Source organism: Amblyomma maculatum, chromosome 8 (assembly GCF_055883805.1).
Source record: "Amblyomma maculatum isolate TAMU_Amacu chromosome 8, ASM5588380v1, whole genome shotgun sequence".
Lineage (NCBI taxonomy): Eukaryota > Metazoa > Arthropoda > Arachnida > Ixodida > Ixodidae > Amblyomma > Amblyomma maculatum.
In genome coordinates, this window is record NC_139351.1 from 68067517 (window position 1) to 68092726 (window position 25210).

The 25210-nt window shown below is 47.1% G+C and overlaps 1 non-coding gene across 1 annotated transcript; it reads left to right on the forward strand.

Moving 5' to 3' along the window:
* The first annotated feature begins 12457 nt into the window (after nucleotides 1–12457).
* On the forward strand, nucleotides 12458–12539 carry TRNAS-CGA (transfer RNA serine (anticodon CGA)). The gene has a single exon. It is a non-coding gene; the product is annotated as a tRNA-Ser (tRNA).
* Nucleotides 12540–25210: the final 12671 nt, after the last annotated feature.

A 25210-nucleotide genomic window follows, 5' to 3' on the forward strand; every position in this document is an offset into this window, starting at 1 on the left:
TTGATGTGCTACACATTTTGTCTGGACCAGTTGTCTTGGAACTGAAAAGTTTCTTCATTGAAGTTAGCGAAACTTGTTCCTTAATTCGCTATTTCCTATCGCGACGTTTTAGGTACATACTATCCGTTTTTTTTACTTAAGCAGATGTTTATAAATTATGTAAGGAGAAACAACTGCATTACATTGGATGAGCGAAACAAGGAACTGTAATATGCTAAATATAGAGCATGCACGGACGTCAGAACTTGTAACTTAGAACCTCGACGTTCCCATAAAAATGATACTGCAGCGGTGTAGCAGTGGACAACTTTACGTTGATGGCACCCACAAAACACAAAAACAGGCATAGATTAGAAATGCTAGGCGTCATTTTGGTTTTCACAGAGCGCCAATTTTAACGACAAAAAGAGGCTCACGCCAGTACCACTTTGAGCGAAACTTGCAGGTTTCATTCTGCACAAGCTTTGGGACGTTAAGCCCCAAAATCAAATCAAAATCATTCTGCACAAAAATGCGAGAGGTGAGCCAGTACATGCGATGTACATAAGCAAAAAAAAAAAATACAAAAATGAATTTTTGTTCAAGCGCCGCCCTCCACACACACACAAAAGTTCGATGGGAACTGCGTAAGAATATATATCGCTGTGGTTGTTGGGTGTTTTACGCAATCTTTACTGAACAGCACGCGGTTGACTGCTTACTGACTAATAATGTGACATGTGCTTAGGACAAGTCCTATAGGTAATTTAGGCTTCCTCTGTGGGAGTATAACTTACAATACCTCAGGGTAGAGGGGCGACTGTATATGGTGTTGGCTTGTATTTTAGTTTGGACCAACTACGAGCTAGGTCACCTCTTGACGTTTCGTCAGGGATTTGCGTGCCGAGGTATAATTGTGTAGCGATCGCATAGTGTGCGACCATGCAATTCCCTAACTGGTAATTAAATGAGTGTCGCTAGGGGACAAGTCTGCGTAGACTGAGGGCCGGCTTGTGAAACCTCGAGTTGCTGCGTCCTCATTTCCCGGCGGGGGGCATGCGATCGGCATGTGGATAATGTGGTAGTTACACGGGTTAAGGTTGGGTGTATGAATTCGTTGCGCGAGGGGTGATGACCGACATCTCGAGGTACACGTATTGCGGACATGAAGTCGTTGAGAATATATTTGGTGTCTGTGTGAAAGGATGGTGTTATGGCCAACGCGACAGCTTTCCTCAACTTGCTTATTGATGTTTGGATTGATGCGTGAGTCTGCGCGACGACTACAGCCAGAGTAAAAGCTGGTTGACGCCCACAGGATAAGGTGTTATATTCAGCGGCGTCAACGTGCGTAGAGCTCGTCTTCGTCATTGAGAAAGCGTCGATGAAGGGCATTGGATCGCTCAGCGCGTCGAGTTTGTGGTGGATCGGTTGCCTGCTCCCTGCATGGGGTGCAGTTGATCTGCATCTGTTTGCGATGTTCTCGTGGCACACCGTCGGCGTCAAAATGTCTGATTCGCCATCGAATCGGGCACTGTCTGTAACGTGTTCATATTTTGAATGTGCGCGCGGCCATGACATACCACTGACATACGCGTCGTCCTCTTGCGTCGCGTTCTCGCCGTTACCCTAAGCCCGACTGAAAACTATCCGCCACCCTCTATTCGATGAAGTGGAGCACCCGCACACAGCTTGCGACCTTTTTTTTTTTATCGGATTTCAAGGTCCCCGTTCTGAAAATATTTTCCCCAAGCGCTAAAATGAACACTTTAAATAAAATCAACATCGAATTGTGAGCGCACTGGATGGATGGATCGATGGATAGAACATAGGAGCGCCCCTTTGAAACGGGGTGGTAGCAGTTGCTATCATGCTCATTTTTTTCTCCTATTTTAGATACTAGCACTTTACCAGATTTACCAGATACTAGATTTTTGCACTGATAACCGTTACTGCACGCCTGGTGGGGTGCCCCGATGTAGCGCGCGGCGGCGCTGGTATCGAGGCACCACACCTAGTAATTAACACGTGCACCTAACGGCAAGTACAACCTCTGCCCAGAAGCAGCTGCTTCCTGCCGTAGCCCCGCCGGGGTGGTGCAGTGGTAAGACGCCCGACCACTGTGCCGGAGTACCCGGGTTCGAACCCAACCTCGGCGGCTGCGTTTCGATGGAGGCGAAACGAAGAGGCGTCCGTGTGCTGTGCGATGTCAGCGCACGTTAAAGATCCCCAGGTGGTCGAAATTACTCCGTAGCCCTCCGCTACGGCTCCCTCCTCCCTTCCCTTACGGCGCGGTTCCGGTGTCCACAAAAAACAAGTGAGACAGTTACCGCACCTTTCCCTTCCTATAAATAAATCAGTTAAAAAAAATAAATCGGGGCCCAAAGAAAACGAGACATTTACTGCGCCTTTCCCTTAGTATAAATCAATCAGTTTTTTTCCAGCCGTCGTCCACCACAGTGGCGGGCGCAATGACGGCCCACAACAGACAAAATTCAGTGGCTGGCCAGCCCCCGCCGCAAGCGGCGCCGACCCATCGTCCTAGCCTCGTAGGGCCAACTGCTTCTGTGCGATGTCAGCGCACGTTAAAGATCCCCGTGTGTTCGAAATTACTCCGTAGCCCTCCACTACGACTCCTCTTTCTCTCATTCCACTTTCACTCCCCCCTTCCCCCCTTCCCTTACAGCGTGGTTCAGGTGTCCACAGAAACAAGTGTGACAGATACTGCGCCTTTCCCTTCCTGTGAACAAATTTATTATTTTTATTACCATTATTATTATTAACAAGTGATAGTGATATCAGCTTAGTCTGCATTGTTTAGTGAGAGTAATTGTTTTCACCTTGTTGTCTTTGTTGGTCGGAGTGTTATCCGCGCTTCTCACAGCGTCCGTGCCCGATCACCTTTAACCACGAGGCGTTTGAGGCGCGATGGAATTTTAAAAGCAGTCACCAACCGCGCGTGCTAGCACGACAAAGCGAACACCATGAGGCTTTGAGAAACCGCAGTTATCTTCCAACGTATTTCTTCCCGAAAAAAATTTGGAGGACGCTTAAGCTTCGCCTTCAAGAGTGGAACGCGATAGCGTTATTGCACCTCGTCGAGAAAACTTATTAAACGCAAGGGTATTGGGGCATCCTCGCACCGGTACCCGCGCGGCCCGAAGGGGAGAAGCGGGTGAGCGAAGATAGTGATCTAAAGAAAGGAAAGACGCTTGATTCTACGATCCGTGAGGGTGCACGGCGAAACGTCAGGGGCGAGTGGCGCGCCACGTGTCGGGGCAGCGCCGCACATTGCGAGGAGGGGTTCTTCTGTGTTTGCCGCAAGATGGCTCTGCATGTGCACAGAGCGCAGAAGAAATGTAGCGGAAACGTACTTCGCTACTCGTGTAACTGCGACTTCTGTTAGTAACATGCTCATAATTACCGATATACACCGCAGTATAACGTTCTACGGCACGTTTCTAAGGCAACACCGCATTCACTAGAAGCGCTTTTGTACCGCTTTCAAGCATCGAACTCGTGGCGTGTATGCTATTCCTGGCCAAAACACTAGAGATGACAGCCATGTCTTATTGCATAGATGACGAGGGACGACTTATATGCTGTGACCTCACAATCTCAGGTGTGCAGTGGCGAATTATTTGTGTTTACGCCCCTGTAAAACAGCGAGACAGAAGGCATTTTTTCTTTCATTAGTTAATCATTTGTGCACAGATCGCAAAGTTATGTTGTTGGGAGATTTTAATTGTGTTTGTAGGGATGAGGACCGATCAGCATTATGTAAGAGATATGATCCTAGTGCTGCATTACTTAACGATTTGGCTTGTGAATATAACCTTGTGGATGTGGGGCAGGAAAAAGGCGACAGTATTCATTTCACTCATTTTCAGTTCTCCTCTAATGCCCGCCTTGACAGAATTTATGTTTCTGCAGACACGTTAGCAAATGTGTTTGGTTACTGGGTGCGGCCCATCTTCTTCAGTGACCATTGTATGGTGTCTCTTCAGGTAGGGAGGTACAGTCGGCAGATACTTCAACCTTGGTGGGAACTGTGGAAAATGAATCTTTAAGCGTGCTGTACCTACTTGTTTGAAAGACATATGGTCACGCCATGATCTGTCAATTTTTCAAAAATGGGACTTGTTTAAACAGGAAACCAAAAACTTAGCAATTGAAGCCTCTGCAAGAATCGCGTTACTAAAGAGATACCACCTTCGTGAGCTTGGGCGCACTCTAACTGAGCTACATTAGCTAGAGAGGGTTAGCCCGGGTGCCTATGTTGAAGAAATTAATAACGTAAAGGCAGAGCTTCAACAATTTGCGACGGAAAGATACAAGGGGGCCCTAATAAGATCTACGACTCGAAGGTTTCTTGACGAGCAACCTTCACGTCGGGCCCTCAGTGATGAAAGAGAGAATGCTCTTACGAAGGAAATATTGGAAATTCAGTATGGTGATTGCACATATAGTGATGCTCCTAGTATTCTTGCTGCTTTCTATGATTATTATCGAAAGCTGTTCGGCAGTTGTAAAGATCCAAATCAGGGTTTCGATTATAATTCCTTACTTGAGAACTTTCCTCGACTAGACGATGAGAAGTGTGCTGTAGTAGAGGGACCCATCACTTTGGAAGAAATTAAATCAGCCATTTCAGACCTTCAGAACCAGAAATCTCCTGGCCCAGATGGTATTACTAGCGAATTTTATAAAACATTTTCGCCTTGCCTAACGCCTGTTTTGATGGAAGTATTCCAAGCATCTTATGATGTGGGTTTCCTGCCTCCCACTTTCTATTCAGGCCACACAATATTAATTCCCAAAAGCAAAGATACTAATCGGTTGAAAACTGTTGAAGGATATCGTCCAATTTCTCTCTGTAATGTTGATTACAAAATTTTTGCCAAGGTCCTTTGTTCTCGTTTGCAGCTGGTTATCATGGACTTGATAGGTTCGCATCAGGTGTGTGGTATCAGAGGGCGCAGTATTCAAACACACATCCATATTGCACGTTCAGTAATCGAGACAGTATCAGATGAGACAGGCCAAGTAGCTCTGATTCAAATTGACCTGGCGAAGGCGTTTGATAAAGTTCAGCACAATTTCTTGTTCGCGGTCTTGGAGAATGCAAACATTGGTGACGTTTTGCTCAAAGGCATAAGGCTGTGCTATATGAACTCGTATACAAGACTAATTGCTAATCAGGAGCTAACGAAACCAATACCACTGGAATCATCTGTTCGTCAAGGATGTCCACTGTCTCCACTGTTGTTTGGCTTATATCTGGAACCCCTCTGTCTCAGTATAATTAACAGTGCAGCCATCCGTGGTTTCTCTCTGGCTCAATGTGAAGTTAAGATTTTAGCTTACGCGGACGATATCGCACTCTTTTGTTCTGACAAAAAGAGTGTACTTGAGGCTTTACACTTGACTGAACAGTTCTGCGATGTATCAGGCGCGGCCCTTAATTTAGATAAATCCAAAGGCTTTTGGTTGGGACACTGGGGCACTAGACCAAGCAAGTTTGGAGGCATATGCTGGGACTGTAGTCCTCTTCAGTGCCTAGGGGTTCCGCTGCACCAAGTTCGTAACAGCGCAGCCTACTGAGATTCACAAATCGTACCTATGCGGCGACAAACGCAGGCTTGGATGGGTAGGGAACTCTCAGTGTTTGCTAGGGCACAGGTCTGTAACATATTTTTGTTTGCAAAGCTTGCGTATTTCCTTCAAGTCCTGCATTGTGCGAGGAGGAAAGTACAAGTTATACACAGAATATTTGCAACATTTGCGTGGCGCTCTCAATGGGAGCCCATGCGGCGTGGTGGTGGTGGTGGTGAAAACTTTATTTCCGTAGAGAGAGAGAGAGAGTGACAACTTGTTTCTTCCCTTAGAGTCTGGTGGAGTGGGCCTTGTTCACTTGTTTGTGCATCAACTTGTTTCCCGTTTTTTCTTTTTCAAATCGGCAAACCATCCGTTTCTTGTAACTGTGCTCATTAGGCGTCTTAGTCCACACTTGCCTTACTTATTCGCACCAACTGGGCAGGCTCGTGAGGGGCGTTTATGGGGATTCCTTAAGGAGGTTGCTGACACTTTCAATTTTCTCACTGTGCGTTTCTCTGTAGATTACCTGTATAGCCTCTCGAGAAAGCAGATGACCCAGGCTCTCACTGAGTCTTTGTTCCCTACACCGTTGTATCGGCAGCCTTATCTGGGGTTTTTGGACACCACTGTTCTAAAGCGTGTTAGACAAATGTGCATTCAGGCAGCTGCAAAAACGTTCTTTTTCAAATTACATACAACGACGTTGCCTGTCAAGACATTTCTTCACAATAAGGAGATGTTTGTGCCCTGGTCGGTAAATTGTCGTCTCTGTAACGTGCCTGAGACAATTGATCATTGCTTTATTCTGTGCCGTGATGCTATGTTCTTTTGGGACATACTACAAAGAACTCTTAAAAAGGACATTGAAATTACGCCTTATACAATTAGATTTTTGCCTCCTGACAAAAACTCTGTCGTGCCTTACGATCTATTTGTGTTGAAGGGACTGTTCAGCCTTTGGAAAAGCCGCATGATCGACAGGCATGCAGAGCCACCAAGATCGTCCACATCCGTGTTTCGGGAGCAGTGTGCTTTGGTGAGAAGTGTATATGCTGCACGTGAAGAACCTCCAAACTGGATGCCGTATCTAGACGCATGTGTATGTCTCCCAGACTTTTGATGTTCTGATGATTGTGCATTGTCGGGCTGGGGATATGACGGGCTCGTATTAAGCAGCCCGGTAACTTTAGACATGGACATGTTTAAGTAAGTGGAGTTGTTCCTTTTTACGGAAGTTTTTCCATGCAATAAAGAAAAAAAAAAGAACTCGTGGATGAGTGGTCTCCGTCTCACACTCCAGAGACCCTGGTTCGATTCCCACCCAGCCCATCTTGGAAGTTGCTTTTTATTTAAGAAGTGCATGCCGGGATTTATCGCTCACGGCCAACGCCGCCGACGACACCGGCTTTTCTGCGACACGAGCTCCTTAACGCTACCGCGTTAATAGACCGAATACTTTTTCTGAGGATGCACAGGTGGTCGAAATATCCTCAGGTGGTCGAAGTTGCTCCGTAGCCCTCTATTACGGCTCCCCTTTCTCTATTTCCGCTTTCACTCCCACCTTCCTTCCTTTCCTTATGACTTGGTTGAGGAGTCCATAGAAACAAGTGTGACAGATACTGCGCCTTTCCCTTCTTGTGAACCAATTATTATTATTTTGGAAAATCGTGGCTTGCGCACTGATATTTGGCGGGCATCATTTTGTTTCGATAAATTTATTCAGCTTTTGCCTTCAGAAAAGATATAAAGGACGGTTTTTTGTTGTCGCAGATTTGCTAGGAAAAATAGCTACCGCTTCCTGAAGAGCGACGCGTTTAAAGAAAGTCAATTTGAGCTCTACATTCTGGCACAATGCAATGAGATGTTGCGATTGAAACATTTTTTTGTGTACGTTGCTTATTTCTCTATTCAAGACAAATTTTGTAGCACTAGATCTCGAGGTTATTTCTCAAAAGCGCATCAAAGTCAGCCAAAATTCTAAAACAAAATTGAATTGGAATAACAATTTTTATTAAAATCTGCCCACAACAATCATTGAGATTTCATAAATATGACGCAATAAAATGTGTTGCATTATAGGCTTTAAAATTATAAAGTAAATTCAGAACTGAGCGCATGTGTTTTTTTCTGCAGAATTGCTTAGGACTTCCACTTAAGTAGTAGGCGTCAGAGTTTCGATTTAATATTTCACGAATGTCGCCAAATTTTATCTTATGCAATATCCAATGCCTTCTCATTGCTTTCAATCAATGATTACTCTTTTCGGTTCTCTAATTAGGTTTTCTTTTTGCGTATTGTATTCGTAACCAATACTCATCTTTAACTTATGAATATGACATAAGTACGTAACGTACAAAAATCGTCGTTTGCGCGCACTGATTGTTTAAGTCTAGGTTGAAACGACCTGCACAGTAAATGTTTACTGGATGTGCATGTGCTTAAAAATTGCTTGAACAAAGCCATGCAAGCTGAGCGCTAGAAATTATTGAAAGTAGGAAAAGATGCGCAGGCTCCTTCGGCAAATATCAGTTCCACAGGTCGCTAGGCAGTGCTAAATTTTATCCGAGACACGTTCATCCCGTAATCGTTTGCTGATAGCTTCACCAGCGTATTTGCATACCATGTAAATAATTAAGTCCTCAAAAGGGCGAGATGCCATCTAAGCTCCTTTTTCATCAGCTGAAATCGAAACGACGAAGTTTGCGCGGACTAATGACGGCAAAGCTGCACGCGCACTCGCGGCATAACTCAGCTGCATCATCTAAGCCTAGCCGGCGGTGGCGGCAATCTCTGTCTCGGTGATAGCGCCCGCTACACTTCCCGCAGCCCTCTTTCGTCCCTGGCCCTGCGAGTCCACGCTTCGAGCACCTTCCAAGAGGGCAGTTCTTCTAGTTCCGCTATCATAAGGAGGTAGCATGGATGCCGAGCTTCAGACACTGGTCAAGCTGCCCGTTGTCCTGGTAAGCCGCAAGGAACTGTACTCTATTGTCTCCGTGCTCGGCCTCACCGTCGTTGGATGCGCGTGCGTGCTGGGGTACTCCTTCGCCAACTGCGGCGAGAGCGACCAGGGCGTTCAGAAGCTGCGCATCTACATCGACTCCGGGGTCAAGATGGCGGAGAAGCGCGCTGCCGATGTTGGAGGTGCAGTCGACGTTCCCTCGGCCATCGCCAAGGAGCCTGTAGGCTCGGCCGCCAGAATTGATCCAGGGTTGAACGTGCAAGCCGTGAACAATAGCAATGTCTCAATGGTCTTGGGAGGCGATACTCCGACTGCGAAGCAGACATATGGACATCGCCCAGATGTTGTTCGAGGTGAACGAAATATCGGTTCAACTGCCAATATAGAGGCAAAAAATGTGAGCCTAGTAGTGCAATCTGCTGTGGCCACCAACGTGAGTCGCATCGATTCGGAATCTGGCTTCGCCAATGCTCCGTGATTCCTGGTCGAACTTTGGACACCGACCCCTGGCAGTGGCAGACCTTCTGACTGCAAAACCGCGTTTCTTAGTAGGCTTTTGATCAAGGTGAAGCTAAAACAGTTCCTGTATATAAAAAAAAAATACACAAGAAACTAGAGATCATTCGCGACGCGAAAATACAGTCGACTTCTGGGCGAACTTGATCTTCTCTGCTTCTGCTTTGTTCATTCACCTTCGGGAAATTCCACCTCCTGTATTTCATCGTCATCAGCAGCCGGACTATACGCATTGCAGGGCGAAGGCCTCTCCCATACTCCTCTAATTAACCCAGTCCTGTGCTAGCTGCATCCACTTGATCCCTGCAAATTTCTTAATCTCATCCACCCACTTAATTTTCTGCCGACCCTGCTACGCTTACCTTCCCTTGGAATCAATCGGTTAACCTTAGAGACCATCGGTTATCCTTTCTTCGAACTACATGCCCTGTCCATGCCCATTTCTTCTTAATTTCGACTAGAATGCCAGAAACGAATTATTTATTACCAACTCTGCACGCTTCCTATCTCTTAGCGTTACCTACCATTTTCCGTTTTATAGTCCTCTGCGTTGTCCTCTACTTATTTAGAACCTCTTCGTTAACCTCCATACTTCAGCCACATAGGCCAGGACAGGTAAGGTGCGACTGTCATACACTTTCCTCTTGCATTCATTTACAAAATAATCGACATGCCGGTCTGACTGCTACTTCGATGACGAGTCCACTTCGTACACACCGATATGTTGTATTCATTAGTATGTTACGCAGCGCCTTGAGAAAGAATAAGCGATCAGAGTATATAAAGGCAAAGCTGTCGGTGCGCAAGTGTATCAGATAATTATATCGGGTTTAAATATATTGAGGGGATGACTAACCTAATTTTTTGTAAGACATTAGCAATCGGGCAAGTAAAATATCCTCATATGATGCATAACTCTGATGATGGCCACCATAATCATTGTGACTAATAGTCACACACGGCAGGGTACTGCCGAGATAGAAAGCCGGGCATCATGTTACGAACGATGCGACGCAGGGATGGAAATCGGTTGGTTCGTGCTATGTCGATGCTTTTATGCTGTCTTGCTCAACGAGGGTTATTTGATGATGACATGCATCTGTAAACGCAAGACTACGCATTTGCATTTCGCGGATATATCAACTGTGAGAGTCCATCGCAGTGGTTGCCCAATAGTCTGAGAATCCTCGCGTGTCGGAGGTGTGGGGTTCGATGCCCAGAGTCGCTACTGGGTATCCAGCGATGAAACATGGGTACGAGCTTTTCTTACTTGGTGCTTGGGTTCGACTCCAGCCTGTGTAAAAAAAGAAAATGCCTTGTTCTGTGGCACTTTCATTTGTACAAGGCAGTTTCGCTAGCACAAATCGTGAATAATCACGGGCTAGCGTGATTACCATGGATTTGCTTGATTTGATCAATGTTACCTCGAGTGACATATCGTGTGATATATGTTGTCCAGGTCGGCAGGAGCGACACGAAAAGCCCCAGTTGAAGCTTATTGCACGAGTGTTCTTGCATTGCTGATAGTAGCGGGTATGACTGTGTTATTATGATCACGGTCCATTCGATTAAATAAGTAGCCCGAGAGCGGCTCCTCTGTATTAGGACATGGCATGTGGTTCCGTGACGTCGTACAACCCGTCGAGCTATCAGGGCCTAGCCGTACCTCCTGTCAGAGGTACGTATCCTCGGAAGGAGCACCGGACGGACAGTTAAGCACAGCGGCTTCAGAGCGGAGTGGAAGCTCTAGTACGATCTCGTGCACTGAGGACAGATGAATAAAATCTCCCAAAGAAAGATGATAGCTGTTCATTGGGTGAATGACGACTATGGGCTGCAATCTGTGGAGCGGCATCTGAATGGAGGTTCAATGGGTAAAACGTCGGGACCTACTGAAATTTCTCTAAACGCTAAAGAGCCCCTGAAGGCGGATGAAGGCTGAAGTGCGGAAGTATAAACTCTCTGTAAGGTCATCCGTAGCCTATGTAAGGTCATCCGTAACATCGAATCGTTTTGCACTGCTCTAGCTTAATGAAGATGATACCATCGCAAAACCTGATGCAGGTGAAGGTCTGGCTGCATTCTTGTCAGAGGAATTGCGACAGCATTTTGATTGTCGGTTCTCTTCTAAGCATTGTGTTGGTAATTTATGTCATGAGACTAGATTATACCTTTCTATTTACCGTTCTGTCTTTTCGTGTTTACAAGGTATTCCGGGTTCGAAGGCTTTTCTTTATGTGAGCCGCGGCAGACTGATGACTGTCATGACTGAGGTCACGTGTTGAAGCCCCGGTTGCTTTGTCGGGGCTGGAACGAGGACCTGGCGGCCGGAAAATGATTTGAGGTATAGCAAAAAGAAAAAAACAATATTTACATAATTTACATGGTAGCTTTCAGATTGGTGGAGACCGATTAGAGGAGCAGCCTCACTTTACCAGTTTCTGTAACACAAGTATCAAAGAGGTTTAAGGGGTTCACATTACCTGTATTCTCCAGATGAAAGGCGTGCTATGTACACGAGACAGTGTTTTGGCCACCTCACTTTAGAGCACTTTCATGCTCTCGCACTCGCGGACAGGCTCCTCTGACATGCTGTGGGAAATGGTCGTCGAGGTGGCATAGCGGGCAGTATTAAGCCTGTGAAGTCAGCCGGTGGTAGACGTGCGTGTGGCCCATATCCGTGCTCATCAGACCCGACGCTCGCGGTGGGCACTCGAGGGTAACGCAGTAAGAAACCGTTCCTTTGCTCCCCCACAAGATTACTATGAAATGGAAAATTCCCGCTGTTTTCCGTTGGGTTCAGTACCATATATATGTGGTATACATGAGTCACTACGTTTCTACTACCTCCCATTGGATTATCATATGATTTTACTAATCAGACCAGTTAACCACTTTAATCCGCCATAATTTATGCCGATAATCCATTGACACGAATTAAGGCGCATTCGGCGCTTTCCAATTAGGCGGCGCCCTCTGGTTGTCTCATTCGAGGTCTCGTGACCTTCACATCACCATATTCAGAAAACCTTGTTGCGGAGAAACCGGATAATTTTTGAATGACATTAACCTAAATGAGTTAGCATTAAAAACTTTAATGAGGGTCAGCAAGATAGCCTAGTGGCATGGGCCACTAAGGCCTGCGCCATTACTCTCAGCCAGTCAGGCGAAAAACATTGGCTAGCTATTGCAGTGTAACCTCAAAGGCAGAAAGATTGCGGCACGAACTGGAAAATGAGTTAAAGAGGCGGAATTATACAGGCACCCTAAGAATGAGTCGAATTAAAGGCGCCCTGAGATGAATGAAATATTTAGAACGCTATGGTGCATGGCGAAGAACGAACAAGCTGAAATTGCTTGTAGTGTATTTATGCCAAGCTTTCCTCGAAACTGAGCAGCCAACTGGCAGTCGTGGCCGAGTGGTTAAGGCGATGGACTCGAAATCCATTGGGGTCTCCCCGCACAGGTTCGAATCCTGTCGGCTGCGCATTCTATTTATTTGCCACACTGTAACGTTTACAGTGCATGTGATGTCAGCAACTTTTCAACTTTTTCGCCTATTATCCACCTATATTGTCAGAACATTATGGTGCCAGACTAATGGTCGAACAACTTGTTCAGCCCAAAGCAAAAGTTATCATTGGCCTTGTCAAATATTGACTACCGCATGGGTCGCTTTTAGGCAAGCTTAAAACAACTGCAGTGCCGATTTTAACAAGAATATGCTTACAATACCAGAGGTCATTATACATCACAAACCCCGTGTTTCTATTTTTAAAATAGCACGAGAGCCGAACACGAAATCTCAGGGAAATGTTTCCTTCTTCTCGCTTTGATGGAATCTCATACCTTGCTTTTTCTAAATCGAATAATTGTAATCTATCATATGATGGGGTTGTCATTGAAGTCTTTCAGAAACCGGAGCAAGGTCCAGCTCTTAACGTTGTCCATTAGCCACAAGTTCAGGTCGTCCACCCTTGTAGTTGTAAGCACAACCTTTTGCAATTCTCTGCGCCTTAGAGTCTTCATCTTGGACACGCGCATAAAATGTGGCGAATGCCACCTCATCGGCTGGCCTGGAACACTTAACACATGCGCTTGGTACCACTTCTTCTCGAGAGCCCAATCGGCATATCACCAATGGTGTCAAAGGCTGAATCGGAGCTGCAGATGTTTTTAAAACTAGTATTTTTGTTTACTGGTCAACAACTTGCTGATTTGGCAACCGGCGCAGCCTGTGACGACATAGGCTGACACCGCGTCGTCTGCTGCATGTTCTGTGCATGAGCTGCGTCAACCGCGGTTGCGCGAAGCCGCGGTAATGCCGGTAAAACAGAAGTCATGCCGCTTAACGAGGATACCGCAAACTAAGCTTTTCTTCGATCACTGTTAGAGCTTTTAAGTTTTGAATAGCAGCATCTGCGGGCGGGATCCAGGTGCACGTCGGCGCCCGGGTACGAAATACGCATGAACTCACCTACACATTGTACACTGAAACACGCCTCAAAAGCTACACATAAAATGCGAAATGTATGTAGTGCCATCCGACGGCGCATTTGTACAATCTTTGATATACCGCCCGAGAGCGCAGCACTCCGGCCGTCCCGTCTTAGCAGCATCGTTTACGCTGGTCGTTTTCAGGCCCAAGGCTGGCCCCAGCCGCATCATGAAAGTAAACGATAAGCTCATGAGGCGTACAGCACCGGATGCCGCAAGATGACAGCAACGGCTTCGCCCGCGAGCGCGAAGGACGATGGCGTTGTGGCTGTCTATCGGATGATGGCGGCGGTAGCGGCGGTCGTGCCGAAGCTGGATGCCTGGCCAAGAACTAAATCGCGCTTTTGCTACAGTCAGTACTCTGTTTTCAGAAACGCTCTGAGTACACTTACTGGGAGTCATGCCGGTCTTTTAGGAAGACAAACGCGAACACAGTCCAGTGTATCGGTAGCTTATCAGCGCCGACACAGCAGCAGACGACGTGGTGGTCGGTGTCGCGCTTTGACGTCACCAAGTATTTCGCATGACGATCGCTGTCGGTGGGAGGGGCTTCGCGGTGCCAACTTCGACCACTTATTTCGAACTAAGGAATGCTTCTAGGGTACACAAATTTCGGAAATAGAATAATAAGGTCCAGTATTGTCTGCCAAACTAAAAAAACTAATATATTGGGTGACCGTGACATGAACCTTAAAATAAGAAACGAGCGAAATTTAGAACTTTCGCTAAGTACATAGACAAAAGTGGCAACACACTGTTAGTTACCAGTCCAATTAAGAAAATGCGAGCATGGGTAGCAGCAGGATAGCAGGTAACAATTATTTTGTGAAATCTTGAAAATTTGTTGATCTACACCATGTATTCCTTGTTCAAAGTTCACCGTAGGGAGAACCGGTGCTTTCTGACTCGAAATGTTGAAGTAAACCACGTATAAGAAATTGTGCACATGTATGTATAATGCACTTTATTGGTTCTGCCGAAGGGGATTCAACTCTCACAATGAAAATCTTACTGTGACGCTAATGAAATTGTTTATATTAATGCGAAAGCTTTTCTTGGCTCATGGATAGCGTGGCATGTGCGGGTGGCCACGAGATCTCTGCAGGAGATAAGGACGATAACTAGCGATGATCACAATTTAGTAGTATATCATTAATAATTGTGAGATAAGTCACAGCAACCTTACTCGCGATTACTGGTTAGAATCATGATAATCATGATTAATAATAATGATGACGCAACCCAATGAAAATTTAGGTTAACATTAACTGAAATTGTATCCCATCATCAGATTAGATAGACAGATAGTTGCTAATAAGAGAGTGATACTTTGCATATGAGAATGACAAGATAGGTTGGACTGATAAATCACTGGGAATTTAGGTAAAACATCGGCGCTAATCATATGACATCAAATTAAATAGATAATCACCGATAAGATAGTGATAAGGCATTGATGACGTTATCAGCTAGTCGAATAAGGTGAAGCTTGGACGCCCCCCCCCCCCTTTAATGATTTTAATTTCCTACATATATGAAACCGCAGATAATTGAACCTGATGCCATACGCACGAACCTACAGAATCAGAAAGGGAAAATGGAACCCCCGCCTATTTCGTTATCGGTTGGGGAGAGCTTATTGAGCTGTAAAAAAGAGATACGCCGCCTCGCGAGATTCCTTTCTTTTAGGCGACCTGCGCTTCTTACGAATACAGGGAGCTATAATGGTTTCCCCGTCAATCCCTCCATCGAGGGGTGTGGGAGAACAGGAGTGTGGAGGGAGGACCAATACCCCTACATCGGCCAAATAGTTTCATCGCTCCATTTATCCTGTTTAGGAGAAAAAAATAGGCAGTGTCCAAGTGCATTTTCCCTTTATTTTCGCAATTGTGGTTGTGTTGGTCTTCTGTGTGCTATAAACCTAATGCTAGCACATAACTGTATCGCATGAATCACAGTGGTCTAATGCAATTCAGATCTAACCAACCTTACACCAACAACAACTGGTGGCAATACCACACAAATATAGTACACAGTAGCCGTACTGCTTCAGAGGGAAATTCGAATGACCGACATGAGCGCCTGGGAGGATCTAAGTAGAAGTGGCCTGAATTCCCCAAATAAATTCTGCTATTTTCGGATGAGAGTTTGGGGCCGGAATCACCTTGACAGCAATTAGCACACATAAATACCAAAAAAGGCCTGTCGAAACCAGAGGGTCCAGATGTAATGACGCAACAGGCCATAAAACATTTCATGAAACAAAAGGTCATGAGAAAGAGATGATGACCACATGACAGCGCCTGAAGAAGACACACAAATAAGAGGGCCCCTCAATGGGAAGCCGGATTTCGGAAATATCGCCAGGGTTAAAAGGAACAAGGACAGCAACGGGATTGGACGATTTTCCTTCGACCTTCCTGAAAAGACGAGGCGAAAATAGGGGGAGCCTCTGTGACAGGCAATCAGTGAACTCCTTCAATCAGGCAAATTGCTTAGATGTTGTCCGTAGAGCGAATGTTCCTTCTGTACAGAAGATTTGCTAGCCGCAGCAATTGCACACAGCACAGTCCAATCACAGTGACTCCAGCGCTGTACAGAAACTTCGTCCATGTGCTCCGTCACTGAAGCTTAAGCTTGGACAAAACAAGCAGAAATCTTGTACTTGTGACAGATTCGATCGGGAGCTGGCTGCAATGCTCTTAGATGTGTGCACAATACGAGCCGGACATTTGGGACTGCAGTACAGCACATGAATGAACGATTTTCCGAGCACAAAACACCAGCAGAAGCTTTGACCGAGTTAGGAGAGGGCTGAGACTCATATGCCTGGCAGCTGGACGGTTGCAGTAGTCTCTCGAAGGAAGGGCTTACAAGACTTCAGTACAGATGAATTGCACGGTGCCAACAATACGTACAGGTTGAGTGTGTCGACAGGATCGTTTGCGCATTCTCAAATTTCCCCACAAAGCGGCACGCATGCCAAGCATGGCTCTGGCTCACTATGGCAACAGTCTTTGATAATACCTTTATATCTATCTATATTCTCTACTTTAAGGGCTAAGCGGCTGCAGTTAGTGGCAGTAAGATAAGGTATCAGCTTGTTTACATCAGGTAAAACAGCTGTCATATGACAAATATATTGAAGGTTTCCGAAACTTTCAAGATATCAAAGCTATTTTCAAAGGATTGGAATGATCTGTCGCTTCACGATTGCAGAAGAAGTAGAAGAAGAACTGCGCTCTGTGAGGTGTTCGCTCGCCTTCTCCGACGTTTAACCAGCACCCCGCGTATTCAGGCCAAGTTCCTTGGACCCTCATGCACAGACCCCTCGAGGTCAGTAGTTACCAGGAGAGTGCTGTCGAGCGACCGCGGCCACCAGGGAGCCCAGACTTGGCACTTCCCGAACTCAGATGCCCAGCATCTCCCAGCGGGATTGAACCCCGCGAGGAAAGGCCTGGTGAGTGTCCAACACTCGCACTATGGTCACTGCCTCACGCGGAATTGTTTAGTGCACCATCGTAGCATGAGATGAACTGATCCGGCTCGCTAAAATCATGTGCAGTTTGGCAAAGGCCCACTTGAGTAACAATTTTTTGGTCAAAAATAATTATTTTTCTAGTGGAGCTGCTGCGCCCCGAACAGCTGTGAACCGGTCAGTGAGGAAGACCAGAGGCTATTTACTCTACCTGTGAGGTCGTGCGTTGTGCGGTCCTTTCGCTTTATCGTTACTATAGGCCGTGTCAGGCACCACAGCCGCTGTGTGCAACATCAATGTCGAGATGATTCCAACAATGGCAAATCGAGAATGCACGCAACTTCTATTTCTTGGTTAAATAGACGCAGTTTGTGCCTTGGGGTTGGATAAGAAGCTGTATTTAGCACCGGTGGCGTTAAGCCTGCACCCTCCGTTTGTAAAACATGAACAATGATGGTCGAGCAGACATAGCGATGAATGCTCTTTGGTAAGCCACAATTTGTTCTGAGAATCATCGGTAAATAGAATTCTGATATTATGTCATGAATGCGCCGTTATGGTGCATGCAGAAAGCGCTAACGTTCCTCGGTCAGACGTATTAATGTGACAGTATGACATCGCCCATGTGCACAAAATTCGGCGATGTCAACCATGGCACGGAAAGCTCGAGCATGCGATTGACAGGTGGTATTTGACGAAATGATTATAAGAACTATGAGTGATGAATAAAGAATACGCGTAATGTTTGTACGCTGTCTACCACCTTATAGTTGTGCAGTGAGGCATCAACTGGGGCGGTATATTCCAGATAGGATTCGAACCCACCAGCACCTTTAGATCCCCAGTCAGGCTTCCCTCCTAGGTCATCTCTGCTGCAAACTTGGGAACCATGCATCACTGGCCTCCTGAGAAGCGTGTCTCTGGCGAGTGTACTGGATAGGTGACGTGAACTAGGACTGGGTGGCGGCATTCTGTGGCGGCATCATGCCTTGGATGCCGCCACAGAATATTGTGCTACCCAGTGCCACTTTGTAATGACTCATAATATTATATTGCATACGCATTCTCACACGCGAACGGTATTAAGCTGCTCAGGCAAAATTATCAATTTTATGAATCACTTGGTCGGCAGGATCGACCGTTTTCGACTCCATCTTGACCGACGCCAAGTGCACCAGCCGTGGATCGCCGAATCCAAAAGGCATCCTCAAGACTAATAAGACGACAGAAGAGCCGTGCCCGTCTCCCGAAGCGCCTGCATCATCGTCACGCGAAACTCCAATCCAAGTGGTAAGGGCACCGGGTTAATTAAATCTGCCGCATTATACTTACAGCCGGTCTGCGAAATGGCACCTGTTTCCTACTTTCCCTTCAGAGGTCCATGGCAATGACTGTAATATGCGGGGCTTTTAGTTAAGGGTGTCTGGGGGTTTGTGACTCCCATCAGTGTTTAAGAGGGGTCTGAGACTGCCCCCTTTCTCGGATGTAGAGACTGAATTAGTCCTAAGCAGGCAATAATTTTAGCAGAGCAGCAAACCTACCTCCTGCATCTTGAGCAAAATTCCGGTCAATGTGTGCAACCTGTACCCCCATGCGGCAGCCAGGCTCGTGTCAGCGTTGTTTGGTTTTATGCCATAAGGAGACACGTGTGATGCCCAAATTGCCAGGAGCTACTAAGTGGGGCGATCTTCGGTAATGGGAGTCAAACCCTGCCTTGTATAACGAATCAAACACTCAACTCCTAAACCATGCAGATAGGTGCATGCAGCTTGCCTAAAGCTAGCTTAAAGGTGCCCTTGCAATTGCCCACACGGAAGCTAAATATATACTCACAGACTCAAAAACTGCACTACTAAATTTCGCACGTGGGCGAGTTCATGTTTCTGCTTTTTGCATACTGACCTCGCCCACTGCCAACCCGCCCCGCCACGTGGAGCTTATCTGGGTGCCTGCGCACTCGGGGAACCCTGGCAACGAGGCCGCTAGCAGCTTAGCCCGAGGTCTAATACGCCGGGCACGGGCGGTCCCCACGTCGGAGTTCTCCCGGGAGCGCATGCACACGTTTAAAGAGATGACTCAGGACTACCGGGTCGAGAGACAGATCTACCCCCCACCTCACTCCTCCCTCAGCAATCACCACCAAACACTATTGCGCCGCCTCCAGACGCGAACCCTCCCATCCCCTTACATTAGGTCCCGTTACCACCCCACTCTCACCGACCCCACCTGCACCCTTTGCAACCACCCCACTGCCACCCTCGCCCACATTCTATTCCAATGCCCGGCGGATCCTTCCCCGCGGGGTCTGGAGCACTTCACCACCTGGGAGGAATGGGAGACCCTGCTACGCTCTAAGGACCCGGTCCGGCAAAAGACCGCCACAGACCGAGCTTCCGACGTCATGAACTGTAGGAACATGAACGTTTGAGTGTAGTGGGGCCGTGCGGGGGCCCAGGGGCCTGCGCGCCCCGAACTCCCCTGTTAAAATAAATGTTTTTTTACCACTACTACGATTTAAAGGTGTCCAAAGAACTGTGACAGATACGGCAGCTTTCCTTTCGTGTGAACCAATTATAATTATTAATATGAACCGAACTAATCGGTAATCCCGCCGGGGTGGCGCAGTGGTTACGACGCTCGACTACTGTTCCCAAGGACGCGGGATCGAATCCCGGCCTCGGCGGCAGCTTTTCGGTGGAGGCGAAAAGCAAGGCGTCCGTGTGCTGTGCGATGTCAGTGCACGCTAAAGAACCCCAGGTGGTCGAAATTTCCGGAGTCCTCCACTACGGCGTCTCTCATAGCCTGAGTTGCTTTGGGACGTTAAACCCCACAAACCAACCAACCGAACTAATCGGTATCATTTCATCACGACTCGATATGCTGCTCCTTGGCAATACGGGCATGTTCACATCGGTTGGTGAAAGAGGGCTTTAAATCATGGCTGGTATTACATATGCAGTAAATTATGAATGCGTGCGAATGAGCATATGTGACTAGATGATGGGTTCAGAACCTGCGTCATAGCACAGCCTACACGTCTCTAAACAGGCTGCGTCTGCTTTCGCGGGTTACGATGAAGGCTACCTGCCCTGGTTCCGAGTGTCTTGCAGAGTTAGACTATGAGACTTGCAGTGGCGACGATATGACAGCGAATGTTGCAGCATAGTTGAGAAAGCAATGCTAAGAAAGGGGACGAGCTGTGTTACTGCTGCATTATATTGGGCGCGCCGAGGTATTATCTACCATCTGTCAGCGTTTTCCATTTAAAGCGAAAGTTTCATTACACTAAGTTGCGCCGCGCTTCGTGTGTCTGATAATTTGACCTTCAAGTGACGTAGACAGACACTACGCTTTTCCTTTCACATAATCCAATTTACAATTGCAGCGAAAGCTTCGCTATGCTAAGAGCCGTTCCTCGCGTGACACTATATTTGACCTTCAGGTGACCTTGACCTAATTAATTGTAGATGTCTACGATTTTGTGGTGTCCGTCGAAAAAAGTAGTGTACCTTCCTTTCCCTAAAATCTAAATTAAAGGGAGATGCTTGCAGTGGTTAAGATGCCCGACTACTGTGCGCGGTACTTGGGTTCAACCCGACCGCCGGCGCCCGCGTTTCGATGGAGGCGAAACGGAGAGGCATCCGAGTGCTGTATGATGTCCCTGATGGGGCTGGGACAGGTAGGTCACCGCCGCTTGCGGGGGGGGGGCTAGCCTGTCCGAATTTTTATCTGTTGTAGGCCGTCATTGCACTCGCCACCGCTTCGGTGGTGGACGGCAGCTGTTGTTGCGGCGTGCGTCTTTCTCTCCCTCTTCCTTTTCTCTCCTCTATTTTTTCTTCTGTCTGCACGAGGCAGCGGAGGTGGCTCAGCTACAGAGCCAGTAGCAGGCCCGTGCATTTTCTTTTCCTTCTTCCTACAGCCACAACAACAACAACATGCCAGCGCACTGTATTGATTCCCAGGTGGTCGAAATTACTATGTAGCCCTCCGCTACGGCTCCCCTTCCCCATTTCCATTTTCACTGCCACCTTCTTCCCTCACTCTACTAATTTATACCATCCCCCATGGCATCCATGGTAGCAACGTAGAATACGTTAGGTTTCAACCCATGAGGCGATCCAGGGCTTCCGCCCGCGGCAAACGACTGCCAATTTAGTCCTCGCGGGTCATGTTCGCGAAAAAAAAAGCGCACGTGAAAGGCGAATTACCACTAGAATGGAATCCGTACGCGCTCTTTCATGGGCGTGCTGTGCTGGATATGTAGTCGGGCAACGAGGCGGCGACCCAACGATGTCATCGAGAGACGTTACAACGGTTAGTCAAGTCGGCTTCTCGGAGTTTCCAAAATGTGTTCATACCCAGCTCCAGGAGATGCCGATTGGAGATGTCGAGGTCGAGAACTCATTTAATAATTTTGCGGAGGATAACTTCAAATGCTTCAAAATTTTGCTTCCGCAGGTGGAGGTATGGACTCGAGTAAAACATTCGTCTGGTTACAAAGGCACGCGCCAGCCGCAGGCATCCTTGCATTGTAATCCCCACGCGCTTGTTAGAAACACGATGGACCTTGCGGCCCACCTGGACCCCACGTAATGGAGTTTGGCCGATGTCGTTTCTGACCGTCTTTGTTGCTATATAAAAGCCCCAGTACCCAAACTTCCACACGTTCAGGGAATATACTTCCCTCAAGAGACGACGTTAAAGATCCCCAAATGGTCGAAATTAGTCCGCAGCCCTCCACTACGGCACCTGTTTCTTTCCGCTTCCACTCCCAACTTCCTCTATTTCTTTACAGCTCAGTTCAGGTGTCCACAGAATAAGTGTGATATGCACTGCGACTTTCCTATCCAGTGAATCAATTATTATATATATATTAAACGGAGAGGTAACCTTGTGTTGCGCGGTGGCAGCGCGTGTTAAAGGGCCCCAGGCGGCCGAAATTATTCCGTAGCCGTTCCGTACGGGACCTCTTTCACTCTTTCTGCTTTTACTTGCACCTTTCTCTCTTCCTTCAAGTCTGACATGCTGCGCATTTCCTTTATTATAAAGCAGTCTATAATTAGCAAATAAAATATGAAAACATGGCCTTAACCTGGTTAGGTGTAGGTGTCCACCATTCCGTGCTGTGCCTCCAAAAGTATAAGGCATTTTACTTTCTCCTGAACCTAACCTAAATGAAGTTATGACCGGCGGCTACGTTTCTATGGAGGCGAAACGAGGTGAACGCGTGCTGTGCAATATCAGTGAACGTTAAAGATCCCCAGGGGGTCAAAAATTACTTTGTACCCCCCGCTACGTCTTTTCTTTCTTTTCAATTCCTCTCCAACCTTCATCCCTTTCCTTACTGCGCGATACAGGTGTCTACAGAACCAAGTGTGACAGATTCTGCGCATGTCCTTTCCGGTGAAAATAACTTCAAAAATTATTATTGAATTTGTTTGAGTGTGACCTTGGCCTTATCCCGCGTAGTGAAGCTACTGCTTCAATAAAATGGAATCATAGCACACAGACGAGCTGGCGTTTCCTTCCATGCGCCCTCTCACCTATTCACATCGCATTAAGGGGCTGATTGAGCGAATCGTCAATGCTCGCCTGATTGATTGATTTATAGGAAGGGAAAGGCGCGGTGACTGTCTCGCTTGTTTTCTGTGGACACCTCAACCGCGCCGTAAGGAAGGAAGGTGGGAGTGAAAGTGGAAAGAGAGAAAGAGGGGCCGTAGTGGAGGGCTGCGGAGTTATTTCGACCACCTGGGCATCTTTAAACTGCGCTGACACCGCACAGCAGACAGACGCATCTTCGTTTCGCCTCCATCGAAACGCAGCCGCCGAGGTCGGGTTCGAACCCGGGTACTCCGGCACAGTAGCCGGGCGTCTGACCACTGCACCACCCCAGCGGGGCTCGCCTATGTCCTTCTGGTTATTCGTTTTGTCCGGAAGAGAATGTGGTTCCCAAGTCCAGGATCAAACAAGTTAGCTCATGCTAGGCAATCTAAAGTCATACCACTGAGCTAAAGTGTTGGAGTCGTAGGAAGTGAAGTCGACACATTCAGTAGGAACTTCATTTAAACTTTATAATTATTTGTGACCAACTATTGTATTGTGTCATCCTGCCAGGACCTGCACGGAGAAACAAAGCAAGCCCTGGACGACCGCAATGAAGTGGAAGTGGGAAACGCCATCGCAACACCGCTCCAACAAAACGTCCAAGACGACACGCACGGATTCAAATCGACAGTGCGCTGTGAGTTGCAATTTTATCGACATAAATGTTTATATTACATGCAATTAAGACATTTGATTTCTGAGTTAGGCCACTGCTTCACAAACTGTCTAAATGAGATCTACATCTGTACGATGACTTAGGTGGCCATGCTCAGGTGCGTCCATGGTCCTCCCTGCGCGGCTTTTATTGCGAAAGCAATACTACTTGCACTTTCAAGCCTTTGCCGTACCGTGGTGGTGCCACCATTGACCTTTCGCGTGACCTCTGTGTGACGTTACGCCGAAGAGCCGGGCTACCATCTCGCGCCGTCTGCGAGTAGTGGCGGTGCGTAGCGGTATGGTGGCTAGAAGGGGGAGGTGGTAGCAGGTAATGGTTTAGCTCATTAAACTCTAGTCGAACCTGATTACGGCTGACAGAATTCAATTTTAAGCCATGGTGGTGCAGTGGTTAGGGCGTTCGACTGTTGTGCCCAAGGATGAGGGATCGCATCCCGACCGCGGCGACCGCTTTTCACTGGAGGCGAAAAGCAAGGCGCTCGTGTGCTGTGCGATGTTAGTACAAGTTAAAGAACTCCAAGTGGTCGAAATTCCGCAGTCCTCCACTACGGTGTCTCTCATAGCCCGAGTAATTTTGGCACATGAAACCCAACAAACAAAACAATTAAAATCGATCGGTTGGTACTCCAATACTTCTGGTGCGTAGAATACGGGCGTATCTATCCTTTCAGTTCCAGGAATTGGAGGGTCTTGAATGAGTCCCGTCGGATCGAGATAGTGCATGTCGAAAGCAGAAGACAGACCAAGATAATGGGTATTCAAGGTATACTGCGCACACACAAAACAAAGACGAGACGAGAAAAGACCTTTCTCATCCTTGTTTTGTGTGCGCACAGTATACCTTGAAGATATGTCTGACCGACTCGCCCAACAACGCACTCTTTCAAGAGAATGAGGTTAGAAGGATGTTTCGGCTCCGTGCGGTCGCATTTTTTTCCCACAACGTTGTTTGCCCCAGGACATAAAATAATATGTAAGAAGAAAATTGAAAGGGGTAATAAATGAAAGAAAAAAGGTTGGCTGTTCTTTGGTCGATGTTTTCCACCTCCTTCAGTTTCAAGGATACGAAGCATCAGCATTACTCCTAAAAAATGTGATTGGGGATCCAAACAAGCAAAACAAAGCATAGCAAACATTTATTGCATATCGTAGTAATAGCAATGTACTGCACATAATAACGTTCAGGGTAATTCAAAATAACAGATACATTTACACATGCTTCTGTGTAATTAGAAAGAAAAAAAAACATTAAACATTGATTACCAACACTGCATGCATCGCTTGGAACTAAGAAATGGGGAGCAAGGATATCCCTTCCCGCTAAATAAAAAAATATATATATATATTACATTCGACCTTGAATAAATACGCAACTTAGACACCCTCTTAAGTTTCAGCACTTTCATTCTTCCCTGCTTAGCGTTGCGCTTACAGTTCTGGGCCTTAACATAGAAGTGCTGCCTGGTAAGAACATAAAATTTGATAATTTTGCTTGGGAGGGACATACTGTGACTTTTTTTTTTTTTTTTTTTTTTTGCGCTGGAGTTCATCTGTTCGACGAAGTTAGGCCCTCACATTAACATGTCAGCAGCGCAACACATCTGGCCATAAACGAGAAATCACGCTGGCAGTCGCGAACAAACAGGAATGCTGCCGCACCGTCCATACACCGCGCGCGAACCTGCACACGCGCGCGATCGCGTGACTGCATCGCCAAGCTGACCGCAGCGCCACCGCGGCCTTCGCGGCAACGCATGAACCAGAGGATCGCGCTTTCTCTGCGGATGCGCTGGCGCTGGCGCCACCTCCCCCTTCTAGCCACCATAGTAGCGGTGCCACCACCGGCAGCTTAACTCCCGCGCTGTCCGCCAGGAGCGCAACAAGTGTTGTGACGTCACGCCGAA